Here is a 17,569-nt window from a genome sequence, read left to right as displayed (position 1 = left end):
ATAAAGAAAAACCCTTAAATGAGTAGGTGTGTCCAGACTTTTGACTGGTACTGTATATATTGTGATATTGCAAATATGGTACAATCCAAGGGTGCAAAGCTTTTGGAGACTTACCCAGAAAGACTCACAGCTTTAATCGCTGCCAAAGGTGATTCTAACATGTATTGTGAATATTTCTGTATTTCATTTTCAATACATTTGAAAAAAAAATGTAAACATGTTTTTACTTTGTCATTATGGGGTGTTGTCTGTAGCTGGGTGAGATGATAAAAAACTATAATTTAATCCATTTGGAATTCAGGCTGTAAGAAAACAACATGAGGAATACGTTAAGGGGTATTAACACTTTCTGAAGGCACTGTATATCTGCAAGAAAGTGATAAATGAGCGACTCTTTGAAAGGGGGTCATATATACATTGCCTCATTTAAAAATAAAAATAAAGCTATCGTGCTATAATCGGCATAGTTTCTCAGACCAAATCTTTATTCTGGTTTAAACAAAGCAATCTGATCATGCTCCAGTAAAATTCACGCTACAGGGAATTTAAAAAATGACTTCTGCAAAGCACATATACATTGTCCAATCAACATCCACACATTGATTGAATTCTTCGGGTCTTTATTCAAACACAAACGGAATAAAATGCTCTTTCAGTTTTTTGTTGCAGGTTGTGCAATGTTCAAAAGTGTGTGAGAGATTGGCATCAATGTGTGTGTTTGTGTGTGGGGTCAAGTTTGGACGGTCGTACATTGTACATTTCAGGTCCATGGACAGCAGCAATATCGGCATAGCGATATCTGTCATTCAGCACCACATGACAGTAGACAGCGGCCATCTCGTGTGAAGTTGGCACTGGGGAAATCCCATGTAATGAGAAACAAGGCCTAGGAGGCAAAAAGACTGAAGGAGAAGACACCCACAAGAACTCTATGCTAAACTGTTCTGCCACATTCATTTCAAATGGTACATCTTTCGATTTGTAAATAATAGGGAATTCATCTGCAAATAATTGAAACTGATTATTCAAACTACACTGTACAGCTTTAGTGTGTCTCTGCATCATAGGTACAACTGTAAGCAATTCCGTTCTCAAATGTCTGTTTAATGTGAGAAGCAAAATGAAAAACACCTGTTAGACCATTACAATGCCGACTGTCATGCATTTTTACTATTATCAACAAGACAACGAAGTGATACGTGTCATGGAGGCTAAAAACGGAAACTTTCCTAACACCAAAAGTTCCCGCGCTGAGCGATACTGTTTACTACACTATTACGCATACAATCCAAGTCATACGTTTATTGTCATTCATACTCTTATTTTTAACCGACTATCTTTTCAAAGGTGTTCCTTGTGTCAATTCAGAGCTCGGAAAAATATTGGAATAATGTGCTTAAGGGGACAAACACTCAAGGCGCACAACAGGAGAACAGAACAACCACAATTTCAATTGACAATCATTGCTTTAAATGGATGTGGTCGATGGATTTGTATAGGCATATATAAACAATGTATTTAACTTGTAAACCAAGGATGGATTAGTAGGTCTAAGCAACATGCACCTGGATAATCGGGTCATGAATCTGGACGGGCTCCTACGTCCTCATATACACATTATGACATAATACAGAGTTCAATGTTTAACGAAATAAAGACATAGAAGCATAATCAATTAAACAGGTTCTACACATTCCATTTCTCCATGGCAATAGAATGTAAACATTCTATTTTGCGCCAAACATCGCCTACAACTAAATTCTAAGTGCAGCATATTGGAGGACTCCACAGCCATTGATCATTCGCGACTGTAAGTCATTCCTGTTATCTCTAGAGCATCCCATATATCTATAGTGCTGCATTTCTTCCCCATCTTACCATGGATAGGGTTTGGTGCATTCCGGAGTTCACTTATGGTCCCACAAAGGTAATCTTAGGATAAATTAATTTTAGCATACTGTAAATGCCTGTGCATAATGTGCATAACAAAGCATCATTATTTTCATGATCTTCAAAGGAATTCTGTAGGAGCAGCCTTAATTTTCAGACTCTGCAGGCCTGCTGGGAGGAAACATATTACAATAAACAGGTAAGATTCACCATACAAAAACATAAACAAGAGTTCTTAATATCACTTGCAAATTGTGAGGCATGAGCAGTTGTGAAATGTTGCGAGAGGCCCTTCTGAAAGTAAATGACATGGTATTTCGTGGCACGGTCTCACACCTTACCTCATCTTGCAGAAGAAGCTCATGGTCCACTATCTGCTGCTCCAGAGTCAAGGCCAGGTCCCTCCCCATGTCACCACGGAGCACATGAGCAACTGGCTGGTGTCTCAGGGCAAAAATCCCTTAGGGAGTGGTGAGTACCACGTCAGCACTCACCTTCACTGCCATTCCCTGCCACCAGCAGCACTCCAGGAGATGTGGGTAAAATAAACAACAGAAAAATCAGAAGCCAGGAAAGTTGAAATGCTCTGTGATTTATTTGAAGGGTGTGGAAGGAAACCCTGGAGGAGGGAAACGACCTCGCTCGGCTGGTAAGAGAATGAGAGTTAGAGACATGCTACAAGTTAGTGAGCTCTTTACCAGCCTTTCAACAACGAGTTAGCACAGCAGGATAGATCTGTTGTGAAATTACACTAATGGGACTTCCTGTTTCATACTGCAGGCCTGGGAAGTAAACACTTGCCTAAAAATGATGAACATAGAGCACAAGGCTTTCTGCAAGCTCCGCCGCTCCATGCACCCCACCTCGCCAGCTGACATGTGAGTTCCATGTACTGCCCCGCATATGACTTGATCCATTTATCTACACATCTGGAACTACGCAGAAACAGACTAAGAAAGTGTTCTAAGTGAGTACATTGCACATCGTTTAGCTTTGTTTTCTCCTTATTGTTGATTTCAGCGATCCTAAGGTCCACAGCACCGTGGAAAGAGCTGTGAGGAGCATTCTGGGCGAGCAGTCCAATGAGCCCCGTAGCAACCTGCTCAGCCCATCTCAGGTGGTGGTGGAGGTGGTGCCCAGGCTCCTCCTGGCCCTGTGGCTTCAGCCAGAGGAAGGCCATTCAGAGCACCCAAGAGAGAGAGACTTAGAGAGCACTCTGACAGGTGCCGTTTGTCATGACATCTTAGTAGAACCTTTCAACTGGCCAGTGTTTAGAAGCTACGGTTTGCATTTGTTCACATTCTGTTCCTCTTTTTTCCCTTTCCAGAGGATGTTGCTGTGGTCATCCCGGATGTCACCCCACACGTCACCAAGGACGTGGCACTGGAAGTTCCATGCAGAGCTAGGAAAGGGGCAGTCCGGCTATTATTTTGCAGGCTTTGGAGGGCAGTGTGCTGCTGCCCCTGCCACAAGGAAGAGGAGAAACAATATTAATTATTCATCAGACCTTCAGAAATGGGATTGAACCATAGACCATTCAATTATTCGCATTATAATTGGACTCAATTCTGCTTTTCTTCTGTTTACTACTTAATTTCAGAACATTTCTATAAACTTTCACTTTGCAAGTGTGGAGTAGGTTATGTAAATAAGTGAGAAACATCACAATTTTAATGCTTTTAATTAAAAAAAAGGGGCCCTCAACCAACGTTCAGTTGAGGTGCAACCAAATATTTGAATCATCATAGAAAAGGAAAAGGAGCAACTCTTGCTCACTATAAAAAAATGCATTGTTTTATTCAGGCAAGGTTAAAAGATTAACGTTTTGGCCTAGTCTGTGATGATATGCAAGTTGTGTTTGTAGCAGGAAAAGGGTGACCCCTTTAACGAAATGGGACTTGTCAATTCTTGAATAAAAATCTTTAATGAACATGAATTTATATACAATTGACTTGAGGATCAGAGCAGGCAGGCTGACTGGCTAGCCCTGAAGGCCCTCTGCCTCTACCTGTGTGGTTCATCTCAACCAAGAGGTTGTGTGGGTTGTCTTTCTCTCTGTGGGTGTGAATCACTATGACCTCTCCTTCTGCCTGCCATTTGGCTGATCAGAAGCCTTCTGCTCTTTCTTGCTCACATGAACAGGAGGAATGGCCTCTGGGGTAATATCCTCCTCTATCTAACGCCTCTTCCACCTCCTCTTTCTGACTGTGTTCGACTGACGTCACTTGTTCTCTCTCCCTGGGTGTTGGATAGTTCCTCCTCCTCTGTGTCTCTGTGATGGTGGAGGGAGTTATCCTGTTCCGGCTCCCTCTAAGGGTGTGCACCGTAATCTCTTTCGGTGTGTTGAGGGGTTCAGTGGTTTTGAAGGGAGTCTGAAGTTCGATCTCTAGCGATGAGTGTGGGGTCTGTCCCGTGAGACACCAAGCCCCTGAGACACCAATTAAAGGCACTTCCGGTTGGCACAGGAAGCTATAGGTAAACAAATATCTTGCTTTGGGTATTCTCTTACAGAATCCTGAGAATCCTAAAGTCTTTATGTTAAGAATTGACTGATCTACCCAGGGTTGAATGCAGTCATTTTCACATTTGCAGGTTATGTACATCAAAATACATTTTGGGTGAATTTAACCACTTCCGGTTGCTCCAGGAAGCTTAGAATCGACACAGGTAGACCTCATAGTGGCCTGATGGATTGGCATTGAAGACAGGTTCATAAGGCATTATTAACCCACATAGGCTCCAGGTTGAATTTAGGGGAGCTGTCAATGTATTCCTATGGGGAGAGATGTCATTGTAATCTGTGAGATCAAAAAACCCTGTTTTATTTTTAAGGGTTAATGCCACAAGGTCAAGGCACTGCTTGCATGGATCGGAAGGACGATAGGAACATTCCTGTGGTTGAATTGTCCTTCTAAACCTAACGGTTCTCTCACTGTCACCCAAAAGCAAATGACGTTGTGGGGCAGGCTTCATTTTGGGCTTACTTTTCTCATGGTCGCTGCGCTCAGACCGAGCGAGCTACGGTCAAGCGGGATATTACGGTGATGCCATTTGTTATTTTTTAGTGTTTATTTCAGCCTGTCTGTGTAAGTTTCTAGTTCAAATTGTGCTTCCTGAACAGCAGTAGTACAGTCTACAGCAGGACTTTATTGTTTATTTCACTTTTGTTTATTATCTACTTAATTTGCTTTGCCAATGTAAACATATGATTCCCATGCCAATAATGCCTAAATATTTGTTCCTACCTTCACAGACAACAACACAAGACAGTGAATGTTTAACACTTACAAATTAAGTGACAAACTAAATATAAACCTTAAAGAAAGCACAACACAAAGAATTACTCAACTAGTTATTTAATAAAACAGAACAAACCTTTACATTATAAAGAATCACACCAAAATAGAAAATTGAACAGACAGTTAGAATATAACCTTAAAGAAAGCACAACACAAATAATTACTAAACTAGTTATTTAATAAAACAGAACAAACCTTTACATTATAAAGAATCACACCAAAATAGAAAATTGAACAGACAGTTAAGACTAAATTACACACATTTTACACTTCTAAAATGTAAGCAAGCACACCAAAATTGAAAATCAAACCAAACAAAATCAGAACAGTATAAATGTGAGAGTCTAAAACAATCTACATGACTATTTGGAAGAGGAAGTCTTGTTGTTGGTCAGCTCCCCTTCCTTCGAGCTGCATCAGGGGTCCCCTCCTTTCTTTTGCACCTTCTCCTGCAGCTTTAACCTCCTTGAGGCAATGGCATTTTTTAGTCTGACTTTATTTGAGTTTAGTTGTTGCATCCCTTTTAATGTGACAATGAGGGACTGGTGGGGGGGCGACTTGAGCCTCACTTTGAGGGGTGAGACTAGCATGGGGCTGATGGCGACCTCCATGCGGCGTGTGCAGATGCTCCGCTTCCTCTTTGGGGTAAGTTCCATCTCCACCTGAGGATTGGTCACCTTGGAAGGTGTCTCCTGACAGAGCAAACACAAGAAATTAGATATATCTCAGAATTCACACTTGACTGTTACATAGTTTACAAGTACATTTTGATAATCAAATGTGTCCTGTCAGAATAGCTGATCTTACTGGAAGTTGTCTGGCCATCTGTTCCTCATCTTCATCCTCTTCCTCCTCTTCCGAGTCACCGGCGGACGTGCCAGACTCCTGGTACATCACCTTGGTCTCTTCAGGGGTGGTGCTCCCGTCGGAGAGGGAGGCATCCTCTCTCACCTTCTGCTTTCTTTCTCCTGAGGTGGAGGGCTGGTTCTCTGCGGCGACTGTGTTATCTTCCCCCTTCAGTGCAGCCTCAAAGAGTGCCCTGGTTTCATTTGCTTGGGTTGGATTTAAATTCATGGCATAATATTTGTCTGCCGTCTGGATGTTGTGGCACATGAAGTTGGCCACCCTTTCCCTGTCAACCTTTGGGAGCATGTTTTTTACCTGTAAGACACACACACACACACAAATATATGATATTATTGATATTACTTCAGACAACAATAGAATAGGATCTTACATTAATTAGATTCCTATCTAATCTGACCTACATGAGTGACAATGGAGGTCCTCAGGTCAGTGAATGAAGGACATTCGGGCAGACCCATCTCCTTCCACACCTCCCTCAGGTAGGCAGGCAGGTTCTTCATCTGAGTGTTTGTTGAATTGAAAAATAAGTGCTGGGCCTTCTTTCCCCCTAAGAGACAGTGCTTGAATTTGAGGAAGTCGGAAAACTAGCTGTACTCCTCCTTTGTCAGCGACATCTGGACCATGCCGTACTCCCGATTTGTTTTGTGTTCCCCCACCTAATAGAAATTGAACAGAGAAAAAACACAAAAAAACACATTACGCTCCTGCGACTGCAATTGTTTCCAAAGATAACCAACCAAGCAAACAAACAAATAAACACAGCCAGCTGTATTTCATAGACTTACATTGATCAGGTACACCCCAGACTGGTCACATTTTGCCTCCTCCACCTCTTTCACCAACATGTTTTTATATAGGCCTGGTCTGTGGCCGTATATGGATGTAAAGTAGGCACACAGGTACCCATAAAACCTGTACTGATTCCTCTGTGTCCTTGTTTCTTCCAATGTTTCTGTGAACATGAAAATAAAAAAAGGCAGCTTCATAATCCCACTCCATAATGCATTCTATACATCTCTGACGTCTATAAGTGTGTAAAAACAGTGACATCACAGATTGAGAAAAACTTACTCAGCACTTGAGGGATTTTGGCCTTGGCAAGAGACTGGCACTCCAGCAGGCTCTTTTTGGACACCACCTTGCCTTCCTTGTTGTCCTTCACCTTTATCTGGTGAAGGGAAACTGGTCGTCTCATGGACTTGCTAATGCCCTTCATCAACCGGTTGATCCCCCTCCATTGGTTCACGGTCAGCCGGCAGCCAGATGGAGGGGTCTCCTCAGAATATTTAAGAAATGCACCAATAGTCAAGGTGTAGTGGTTGACTGTGGTGATTGCCTTGTTCTTCTGGAGGAATTGAACCCATCTAAAAACACACACACACACACACACACACACACACACACACAAATCATACAATCAAATACTGTATTGTTGGTTAATGCTTGTGAGGCTAGAGAGAAAAAATAATTCTGCTTACTTCCTTATTTTGTCATGGTCTGTCAGGAAAATGAGAGAGGACTGGTAGGTCTCATTCTTCGCCATGTAGTTTAAAAATTGCGTCACCCTCTTGACCTTTGAGGCACAATTTTCACTCAGCTTATAATTTGGATTAGGGCCCTCACAGGTCTTCCTGAATCCCTCGATAAACACACCTAATCAAAAAAACATAACATTTTAGACTAGAATTACAATCTCATGAGGCTACATGAATCAGTCAGGTGGTTTATCATATTCTTTTCAAACACAAACTCTTGTCACTATTTGAAGAAACAGTACTTACTCATAGCAGAGCCCGGGAAGATGAGTTTGCAGCTTGACCCGGACACTGTAGGCTCCTCTCTCTGGTCCTTTGAACCTCTAGCTTGGTCCTGCTCCTCTTGATTTGTGTCTGTGTCTGACTCTGCCTGAAAGTTGAGGGCCTTCACCATGCCAATCCCCATCTGCCTTTTCCGCAGCTGGTACTTCTTTCTCAACCTTTGCAGATCAGAGATCAACTTAAGGTTGTCCTCTTTAATGGATTTGTTGGTCTCACTTCTTGTATGCAGTGCCTCATCCCTCTCTTTTACAGCTTTTTTCAGTCTCAGGATTGGTGCATGGCAGTGGCAGGAATCCTCTTTGCAGTCCACTTCCTCCTCTGCTTCTGTAGGTGAACATAACATTTCCTCCTCCTCCTCTTCTCTCCTTACAGTCTCCACAATGTCTAAATCTGTCGCCATAGGGATGTCAGGGGTCGATGCCCTCAACACCGCCAGCCTCTCCATCGTCAGCCGTCTCCTAAGGTCCTCTAAAACCTGTCTCCTCTGTGCTCTGTTGAGCTCTGAGTGGGAGTCTATATGCCGGTCCAGTCTGCTAAGATGTGTGGAGCATCCTGACACTGGACACTGCTCCTGCCTGACATTGACACGGCCTGACTGCCACTTACAGAGGAGTACCCTCTCCTCACTGTTCCTCACATGGTGTACATACCTAAGGTGCTGACTAAAGCCAACCACAACCTTATAGCATATTGGACATGAGCGCACTGGAGCCATCTATACAATTCTATACTATTCTATTCTATTCTATTGAAAAGGGAAATAATAGTAAATAAAACAACTTAACACAATCCCTTAAGCAATAAAGAAAGTACAGTGCTTCTGGCTGCTTAATTGATACTCAAAAATATACATGAAACCACTCCTCACCACTCTAGAATGCTCATCTCCTTGTTAGCTCAAAGTGAAATGCAGCCTATTAGAAAAAAATCACTCTTCTCATTTTAAACTCTCCCCAAACTCCTCCCTCTCTCTCTGTCAGCACATGATCAAACTGTGTTTTTCCATTTGAGAATGCTCAGGATGAGGCCCCTACTCTGCTTGTAGTCAAATACATTCTATTATAGAAAATACTCCCCAAACTACTATATTGTCATCTCATAGTCAAATTCTCTCATCTCATAGTCAAATTCTCCATTAAAAACAATCACATTGATGAGACTACTTTTTTTAAATGGTCCCTATGCTCAGACCAAGTGAGCTACATGAGATTACTTTTTTGCACGGTCACTGCGGTCAGACCGGTCTGAGTGAGCTACATGATACTACTTTATTTGCATGGTCCCTGCAGTCACCGGTCAGACCGAGTGAGCTACATGAGATTACTTTTTACGCAGACAAAGCCTGCTACATGAGACTACGTTTTTGCATGGTCACTGTGGTCAGACCAAGTGAGCTACAGTCAAGTGGGGTGTCTTGTTGAACTCGGCACGGCCTAGGGATTATGGTAATGCAATTGCCTGCTCTCTGTGTCTTTAAGCACCGCACTTTATCACTCCATCCTTGCTGTGTGTGTGTGTCTGTGTGTGTGTGTGTGAGAGAGAGCTTTTCTTTGACATCTGTTGGGAGAAATGACTGATTTACAGTTCAGGAGGGTTACCTAGTCACACATATGACATTTTGGAGAGATGTGACTTTTTTAACCCTTCGAAACACTGTGACCCAATTAAAGGCACTTCCGGTTGGCACAGGAAGCTATAAGCACATAACCACATGTCTTGATTGACATAGCCACTTACAGAATCCTGAGTTTTAAGTCTTTAAGTTAAGAATTGACTGATCTACACAGGTTTGAATACAGTGATTTTCATAATGACAGGTTATGCGTTGAATGTGACATATTTTAGTGGATTAAGCATAGGTTGGGTTTCAAATATGTAACTGAATAGAAATCTATCATATGCAGATAATTAGGAAATGTTTCAACTTTGGTTTGAGCACAAAAGTGACCTGTGTGTCTCTTTAGGAGGGAAACAATAAACATAGAAAAAAGGAAGAAAAAAATAATAAAAATCCCACCCACCCCGATTGTCAGACTAAAACAACAATCCCAACAATCAAACATGAATACACTTGTAGAGATACGTTGCTGCTCGCTTTCCGTCTTGCTCTTACTAGCTAAAACTTGGCATAAACTAAAACCTGCGAGCTCTCTAAATTGAAAACAAACGTTGTGAATAGATATTTATGGCTGAATATTTACTGCCCACGGTAAGGGATGCTTGAGTCTCTTTTCGAAAGATTAACATAAATGAGGGGGAAAGCCTAAGCCTAAGCCCACTTATTGCTTCGCCCAGTAGATATGGACTAAACCAAAATATACTCTCCTGTAAATGTATTAGAACTCACCCCGGGAAGATACGGTTAGTTGAAAATGAAATGAGTTGAAAAAACTGCATTTTATCCCCCAGAGAGACCGTCCTGGCTCAGACGTTGCTCAGTTTTTTGAGAAAAGTGTGCACTTCTCCCGGTGTGTTGAAGAGATGGCTTCGGCCTTGGTACTGAACTTTCATCCATGCAGGGTGGATGAGGTAGCCGGTGATGTTCTTCTCCTTCAGTGCTTTGGCGGCAGGTCTGAACTGATTGCGACGTCTGGCGAGATCCACGCTCATATCTGGGAAAAGGCTGACCCTCTTTCCATCAATGGTGATGTCCCCTTTGGCTCTTGCGAGTTGCAGTATCTTCTCTCTGTCTTGGAAACGGAGGAACCTGATCAATACGGCTCGTGGGGGCTCATCTGGCCGGGGTTTCGGCGCTGATGTTCTGTGGGCGCGTTTGATTTCCAGCGGCTTGGTGAAGTTGATTATGCCTAGGACCTCCGGGATCCATTGATTGCAGCCATAACAAGTTAATCCCTTCTCTTAACATGTATGGCCCCAAAACATAATCAAGCAGCTGACCAATTACTTAAGACTTTAGTTAGAAGTTAACTGAGATTAATCAACAACTGGATACATTACTTTATTTCTAAAGTGAAACTTTCCTCCGCATTGGAGTATCTCTACAACTACAAGTTTAACCAGTATTTCAGTTGTTTTACCATCCCATGAAGAAGTGTGGCAGGCCTGTGAGGAAGGATCCTACAGCCATGAGGAAACAGCCCATAGCAATGAGCCTGGGCCGGTGCAGCTTCGCCCCAAAATGGCTGACCACAGCCAGGAACAGCAGGTTACCTGCAAGAAACCACAACACTACAGTAGTCAGGAATCACAAATTATAAACATTTTTTGTTCTACTAAAAATGGCATATCAGTTTGGATACTAGACTGCAACAACAAAGCATCAAATAAAACAATGTTAGGGGTTTGACAGTAGAGTCATGGACAAAAGCCAGTCAATCAATTAATAGGAACAACTATAAAACTGGACAGTATTGAGAGCAGACTCTGATTGAACCAAAAGAAAAATCAATCATACTGTAGTCTGTATCTGGTTTTTACTACATGAGTTCTGAAGCAACTCAATGTTATTGTTGATACCCATCTCAAAGCTGCCGTCTATGAGTCCGATGAGAGAGCTGGACAGGGAAAAAGTGTCTGAGTGATGGCACTCTTCATGTAGGTCCTTGACAGAGCTTTGGTGAAGGAGGCGAACGACAGGGCCACGATGAACTGCTGACAAGCACAAGAGAGAGAACATTAGTGTGTGTTTGTCCGTGTGTATGTGCATGCGTGGATGCGTGTGCAGACAGAGTACATGTGTAGCTGAGGTGGCCTGCAATAGTAAAAAGAACGGACACAAGTTTACGTCTGCCAAGTTCTGGCGCTTTCTTTATTCTGAAGAATGTTTTTTTTCTCTTGTTCAATTGTCTATTTTCTTGTTAGTACTTTGAAAATATTCACATCAAACAAGTGCACACTTTAAATTACACAACATAAATGCACTTTACCTAAAACAGAATTCAAAAATGTTTGGTTTCACATGAAAACCACAATGTATTTCACATTCATACAATAGAAACACCTATATATGAAACCATAAATAACTGAATGTTTTTCTATATACCGCTACCTCTATAGAAAAGTGACAACAATACATTCAGCTTTAAGATAGTGGCACCTCCAGAAAATCCTCTCTCTCTCACTGTATGTACTAAAAGTCCACCAGACTGAGCGTGCTCGGCCAGTTTACCAGCTAGTGAGCACAATTTTACACAAAACAACCAATAACATCTAAAACCAACTCCGAAATCCCTAACAAATGGATTCTTGATAAAAAATCTCCTAGACTAAATCCAGTACAAGTCAGCTACTCAGTAAACATAGTCTCTGTAACTCGTAAATGTTTTTTTTTACCTCAGCTAGCATCAAGCTAACATATACTCTCACTCAATGTAAATACCTTCTTCTCTCACTCAGTTCGACACAGAGCCAAAACAAAACCTTTCCTAACGTGATAATATCTGGACAACGTTGTTAAATAGCATGTTATTACATATTGTGTATGTAGTTGAACGTTTGAAGTGCTGTTACATACCTGTAATAGTAAAAGAACAGACACAGTTTACCTCTGTAAAGTTCTGGTCCTTATTCTGCAGAATGGTGAGCGCTTGGCCTGAACTTAATGTTTCTCCTGCTACAACAGTACAACAGCGCCATCTATTGGCCTTATGGACTGCTGACGCTAAAGTATGTTGAAAATACCATTTAGATTCATTAAGACAAATACATAAACAATATGGGGGGGGGATATAATAAATGGGTGTCTGTTTTTAGTTACTTTGTTTTCAACCCATTACACATGCACAATCATACATGTGCATTTAAAGCATCATTAAGAACCTTGAGTGTGGAACTGCAGGGCGTTTAGGCAAAAACCACATGAATTTCACATGTGAACACGGGAAGTGTTCCAAAAACATATTTGAATGTATTCTTATGTGAACTACAAATGTGAAAATGTGATCACGTTGTGTACCAAAATGTAATTTGTGCTCACATAAAATGTAAGTTGGTTACATGTGGTTTTTCTGTCAGGGCAGGAATATAAAATGCATTTTGATGTTACATGATCTTGAAAATGCAATGTTCTCTGAGGTTCTTCCATGATCCTTTCCATGTATTTTCCAGTTTACTTTCCCTCAGTCCTTTTCACTTTCCTTGGCAAAACAAGCTCTGTCCCCGAGACTTACTCAGAGCCACCATGAATTGAAGCAGCTTCTGATGGATTTTAAACCATTCAACAAATTGTTTTATGATGAAGAGTAGACCCAACTAAACACCCTGGATTCTTTACACACACACATTGAAGGGAAAAAAATCTCAAATTTGAACTCATCAGACCAAAGGACAGATTTCCACCAGACTTAGGTCCATTGCTCGTGTTTCTTGTCCCATGCAAGTCTCTTCTTATTATTGGCGTCCGTCCTTTAGTAGTGGTTTCAATGGAACAATTCAACCATGAAGGCCTGATTCACGCAGTCTCCTATGAACAGTGCATGTTGAGATGTGTGTGTTTCTTGAACTCTGTGAAGCTTTTATTTGGACTCCAATCTGAGGTGCAGTGAACTCTGCTGAACCTATCCTCTGCAGCAGAGGTAACTTTGGGTCTTCCTTTCCTGTGGCAGTCCTCATGAGAGCCAGTTACATCAAAACGCTTCATGGTTTTTGGGACTACACTAGAAGAAACTTTCAAAGTTCTTGAATTTTTCCGTTTTGACTGACATTCATGTCTTAAGTAAAGATGGACTTGTTTCTCTTTGCTTATTTGAGCTGTTCTTGGCATAATATGGACTTGGTCTTTTACCAAATAGGGATATCTTCTGTAAACCATCCCTACCTTGTCACAACACAACCTATTGGCTCAAACGCTTTAAGAAGGAAAGAAATTCCACAAATGAACTTTTAAGAAGGTACACCTGTTAATTGAAAAACATTCCTGGTGACTACCTCATGAAAAGGTTTGAGAGAATGCCAAGAGTGTGCAAAGTGGTCAAGGAAAAGGATGGCTACTTCAAAGATTCTCAAATGTAAAATATATTTTGATTTGTTTAACAGTTAATGCTTACTACATGATTCCAATTGTGCTATTTCATAGTTTTGATGTCTTCACTATTTTTCTAAAATGTAAAAAATTGTAAAATAAAGAAAAACCCTTAAATGAGTAGGTGTGTCCAGACTTTTGACTGGTACTGTATATATTGTGATATTGCAAATATGGTACAATCCAAGGGTGCAAAGCTTTTGGAGACTTACCCAGAAAGACTCACAGCTTTAATCGCTGCCAAAGGTGATTCTAACATGTATTGTGAATATTTCTGTATTTCATTTTCAATACATTTGAAAAAAAAATGTAAACATGTTTTTACTTTGTCATTATGGGGTGTTGTCTGTAGCTGGGTGAGATGATAAAAAACTATAATTTAATCCATTTGGAATTCAGGCTGTAAGAAAACAACATGAGGAATACGTTAAGGGGTATTAACACTTTCTGAAGGCACTGTATATCTGCAAGAAAGTGATAAATGAGCGACTCTTTGAAAGGGGGTCATATATACATTGCCTCATTTAAAAATAAAAATAAAGCTATCGTGCTATAATCGGCATAGTTTCTCAGACCAAATCTTTATTCTGGTTTAAACAAAGCAATCTGATCATGCTCCAGTAAAATTCACGCTACAGGGAATTTAAAAAATGACTTCTGCAAAGCACATATACATTGTCCAATCAACATCCACACATTGATTGAATTCTTCGGGTCTTTATTCAAACACAAACGGAATAAAATGCTCTTTCAGTTTTTTGTTGCAGGTTGTGCAATGTTCAAAAGTGTGTGAGAGATTGGCATCAATGTGTGTGTTTGTGTGTGGGGTCAAGTTTGGACGGTCGTACATTGTACATTTCAGGTCCATGGACAGCAGCAATATCGGCATAGCGATATCTGTCATTCAGCACCACATGACAGTAGACAGCGGCCATCTCGTGTGAAGTTGGCACTGGGGAAATCCCATGTAATGAGAAACAAGGCCTAGGAGGCAAAAAGACTGAAGGAGAAGACACCCACAAGAACTCTATGCTAAACTGTTCTGCCACATTCATTTCAAATGGTACATCTTTCGATTTGTAAATAATAGGGAATTCATCTGCAAATAATTGAAACTGATTATTCAAACTACACTGTACAGCTTTAGTGTGTCTCTGCATCATAGGTACAACTGTAAGCAATTCCGTTCTCAAATGTCTGTTTAATGTGAGAAGCAAAATGAAAAACACCTGTTAGACCATTACAATGCCGACTGTCATGCATTTTTACTATTACCAACAAGACAACGAAGTGATACGTGTCATGGAGGCTAAAAACGGAAACTTTCCTAACACCAAAAGTTCCCGCGCTGAGCGATACTGTTTACTACACTATTACGCATACAATCCAAGTCATACGTTTATTGTCATTCATACTCTTATTTTTAACCGACTATCTTTTCAAAAGTGTTCATTGTGTCAATTCAGAGCTCGGAAAAATATTGGAATAATGTGCTTAAGGGGACAAACACTCAAGGCGCACAACAGGAGAACAGAACAACCACAATTTCAATTGACAATCATTGCTTTAAATGGATGTGGTCGATGGATTTGTATAGGCATATATAAACAATGTATTAAACTTGTAAACCAAGGATGGATTAGTAGGTCTAAGCAACATGCACCTGGATAATCGGGTCATGAATCTGGACGGGCTCCTACGTCCTCATATACACATTATGACATAATACAGAGTTCAATGTTTAACGAAATAAAGACATAGAAGCATAATCAATTAAACAGGTTCTACACATTCCATTTCTCCATGGCAATAGAATGTAAACATTCTATTTTGCGCCAAACATCGCCTACAACTCAATTCTAAGTGCAGCATATTGGAGGACTCCACAGCCATTGATCATTCGCGACTGTAAGTCATTCCTGTTATCTCTAGAGCATCCCGTATATCTATAGTGCTGCATTTCTTCCCCATCTTACCATGGATAGGGTTTGGTGCATTCCGGAGTTCACTTATGGTCCCACAAAGGTAATCTTAGGATAAATTAATTTTAGCATACTGTAAATGCCTGTGCATAATGTGCATAACAAAGCATCATTATTTTCATGATCTTCAAAGGAATTCTGTAGGAGCAGCCTTAATTTTCAGACTCTGCAGGCCTGCTGGGAGGAAACATATTACAATAAACAGGTAAGATTCACCATACAAAAACATAAACAAGAGTTCTTAATATCACTTGCAAATTGTGAGGCATGAGCAGTTGTGAAATGTTGCGAGAGGCCCTTCTGAAAGTAAATGACATGGTTTTTCGTGGCACGGTCTCACACCTTACCTCATCTTGCAGAAGAAGCTCATGGTCCACTATCTGCTGCTCCAGAGTCAAGGCCAGGTCCCTCCCCATGTCACCACGGAGCACATGAGCAACTGGCTGGTGTCTCAGGGCAAAAATCCCTTAGGGAGTGGTGAGTACCACGTCAGCACTCACCTTCACTGCCATTCCCTGCCACCAGCAGCACTCCAGGAGATGTGGGTAAAATAAACAACAGAAAAATCAGAAGCCAGGAAAGTTGAAATGCTCTGTGTTTTATTTGAAGGGTGTGGAAGGAAACCCTGGAGGAGGGAAACGACCTCGCTCGGCTGGTAAGAGAATGAGAGTTAGAGACATGCTACAAGTTAGTGAGCTCTTTTACCAGCCTTTCAACAACGAGTTAGCGCAGCAGGATAGATCTGTTGTGAAATTACACTAATGGGACTTCCTGTTTCATACTGCAGGCCTGGGAAGTAAACACTTGCCTAAAAATGATGAACATAGAGCACAAGGCTTTCTGCAAGCTCCGCCGCTCCATGCACCCCACCTCGCCAGCTGACATGTGAGTTCCATGTACTGCCCCGCATATGACTTGATCCATTTATCTACACATCTGGAACTACGCAGAAACAGACTAAGAAAGTGTTCTAAGTGAGTACATTGCACATCGTTTAGCTTTGTTTTCTCCTTATTGTTGAATTCAGCGATCCTAAGGTCCACAGCACCGTGGAAAGAGCTGTGAGGAGCATTCTGGGCGAGCAGTCCAATGAGCCCCGTAGCAACCTGCTCAGCCCATCTCAGGTGGTGGTGGAGGTGGTGCCCAGGCTCCTCCTGGCCCTGTGGCTTCAGCCAGAGGAAGGCCATTCAGAGCACCCAAGAGAGAGAGACTTAGAGAGCACTCTGACAGGTGCCGTTTGTCATGACATCTTAGTAGAACCTTTCAACTGGCCAGTGTTTAGAAGCTACGGTTTGCATTTGTTCACATTCTGTTCCTCTTTTTTCCCTTTCCAGAGGATGTTGCTGTGGTCATCCCGGATGTCACCCCACACGTCACCAAGGACGTGGCACTGGAAGTTCCATGCAGAGCTAGGAAAGGGGCAGTCCGGCTATTATTTTGCAGGCTTTGGAGGGCAGTGTGCTGCTGCCCCTGCCACAAGGAAGAGGAGAAACAATATTAATTATTCATCAGACCTTCAGAAATGGGATTGAACCATAGACCATTCAATTATTCGCATTATAATTGGACTCAATTCTGCTTTTCTTCTGTTTACTACTTAATTTCAGAACATTTCTATAAACTTTCACTTTGCAAGTGTGGAGTAGGTTATGTAAATAAGTGAGAAACATCACAATTTTAATGCTTTTAATTAAAAAAAAGGGGCCCTCAACCAACGTTCAGTTGAGGTGCAAC

The sequence above is a fragment of the Oncorhynchus mykiss genome, chromosome 20 (genome assembly GCF_057628025.1).
Source record: "Oncorhynchus mykiss isolate SJ-2025 chromosome 20, ASM5762802v1, whole genome shotgun sequence".
In the NCBI taxonomy this organism is placed as follows: Eukaryota; Metazoa; Chordata; class Actinopteri; order Salmoniformes; family Salmonidae; genus Oncorhynchus; species Oncorhynchus mykiss.
The sequence above is the reverse complement of the archived record's forward strand: the minus strand, read 5'-3'. Positions refer to the sequence as shown.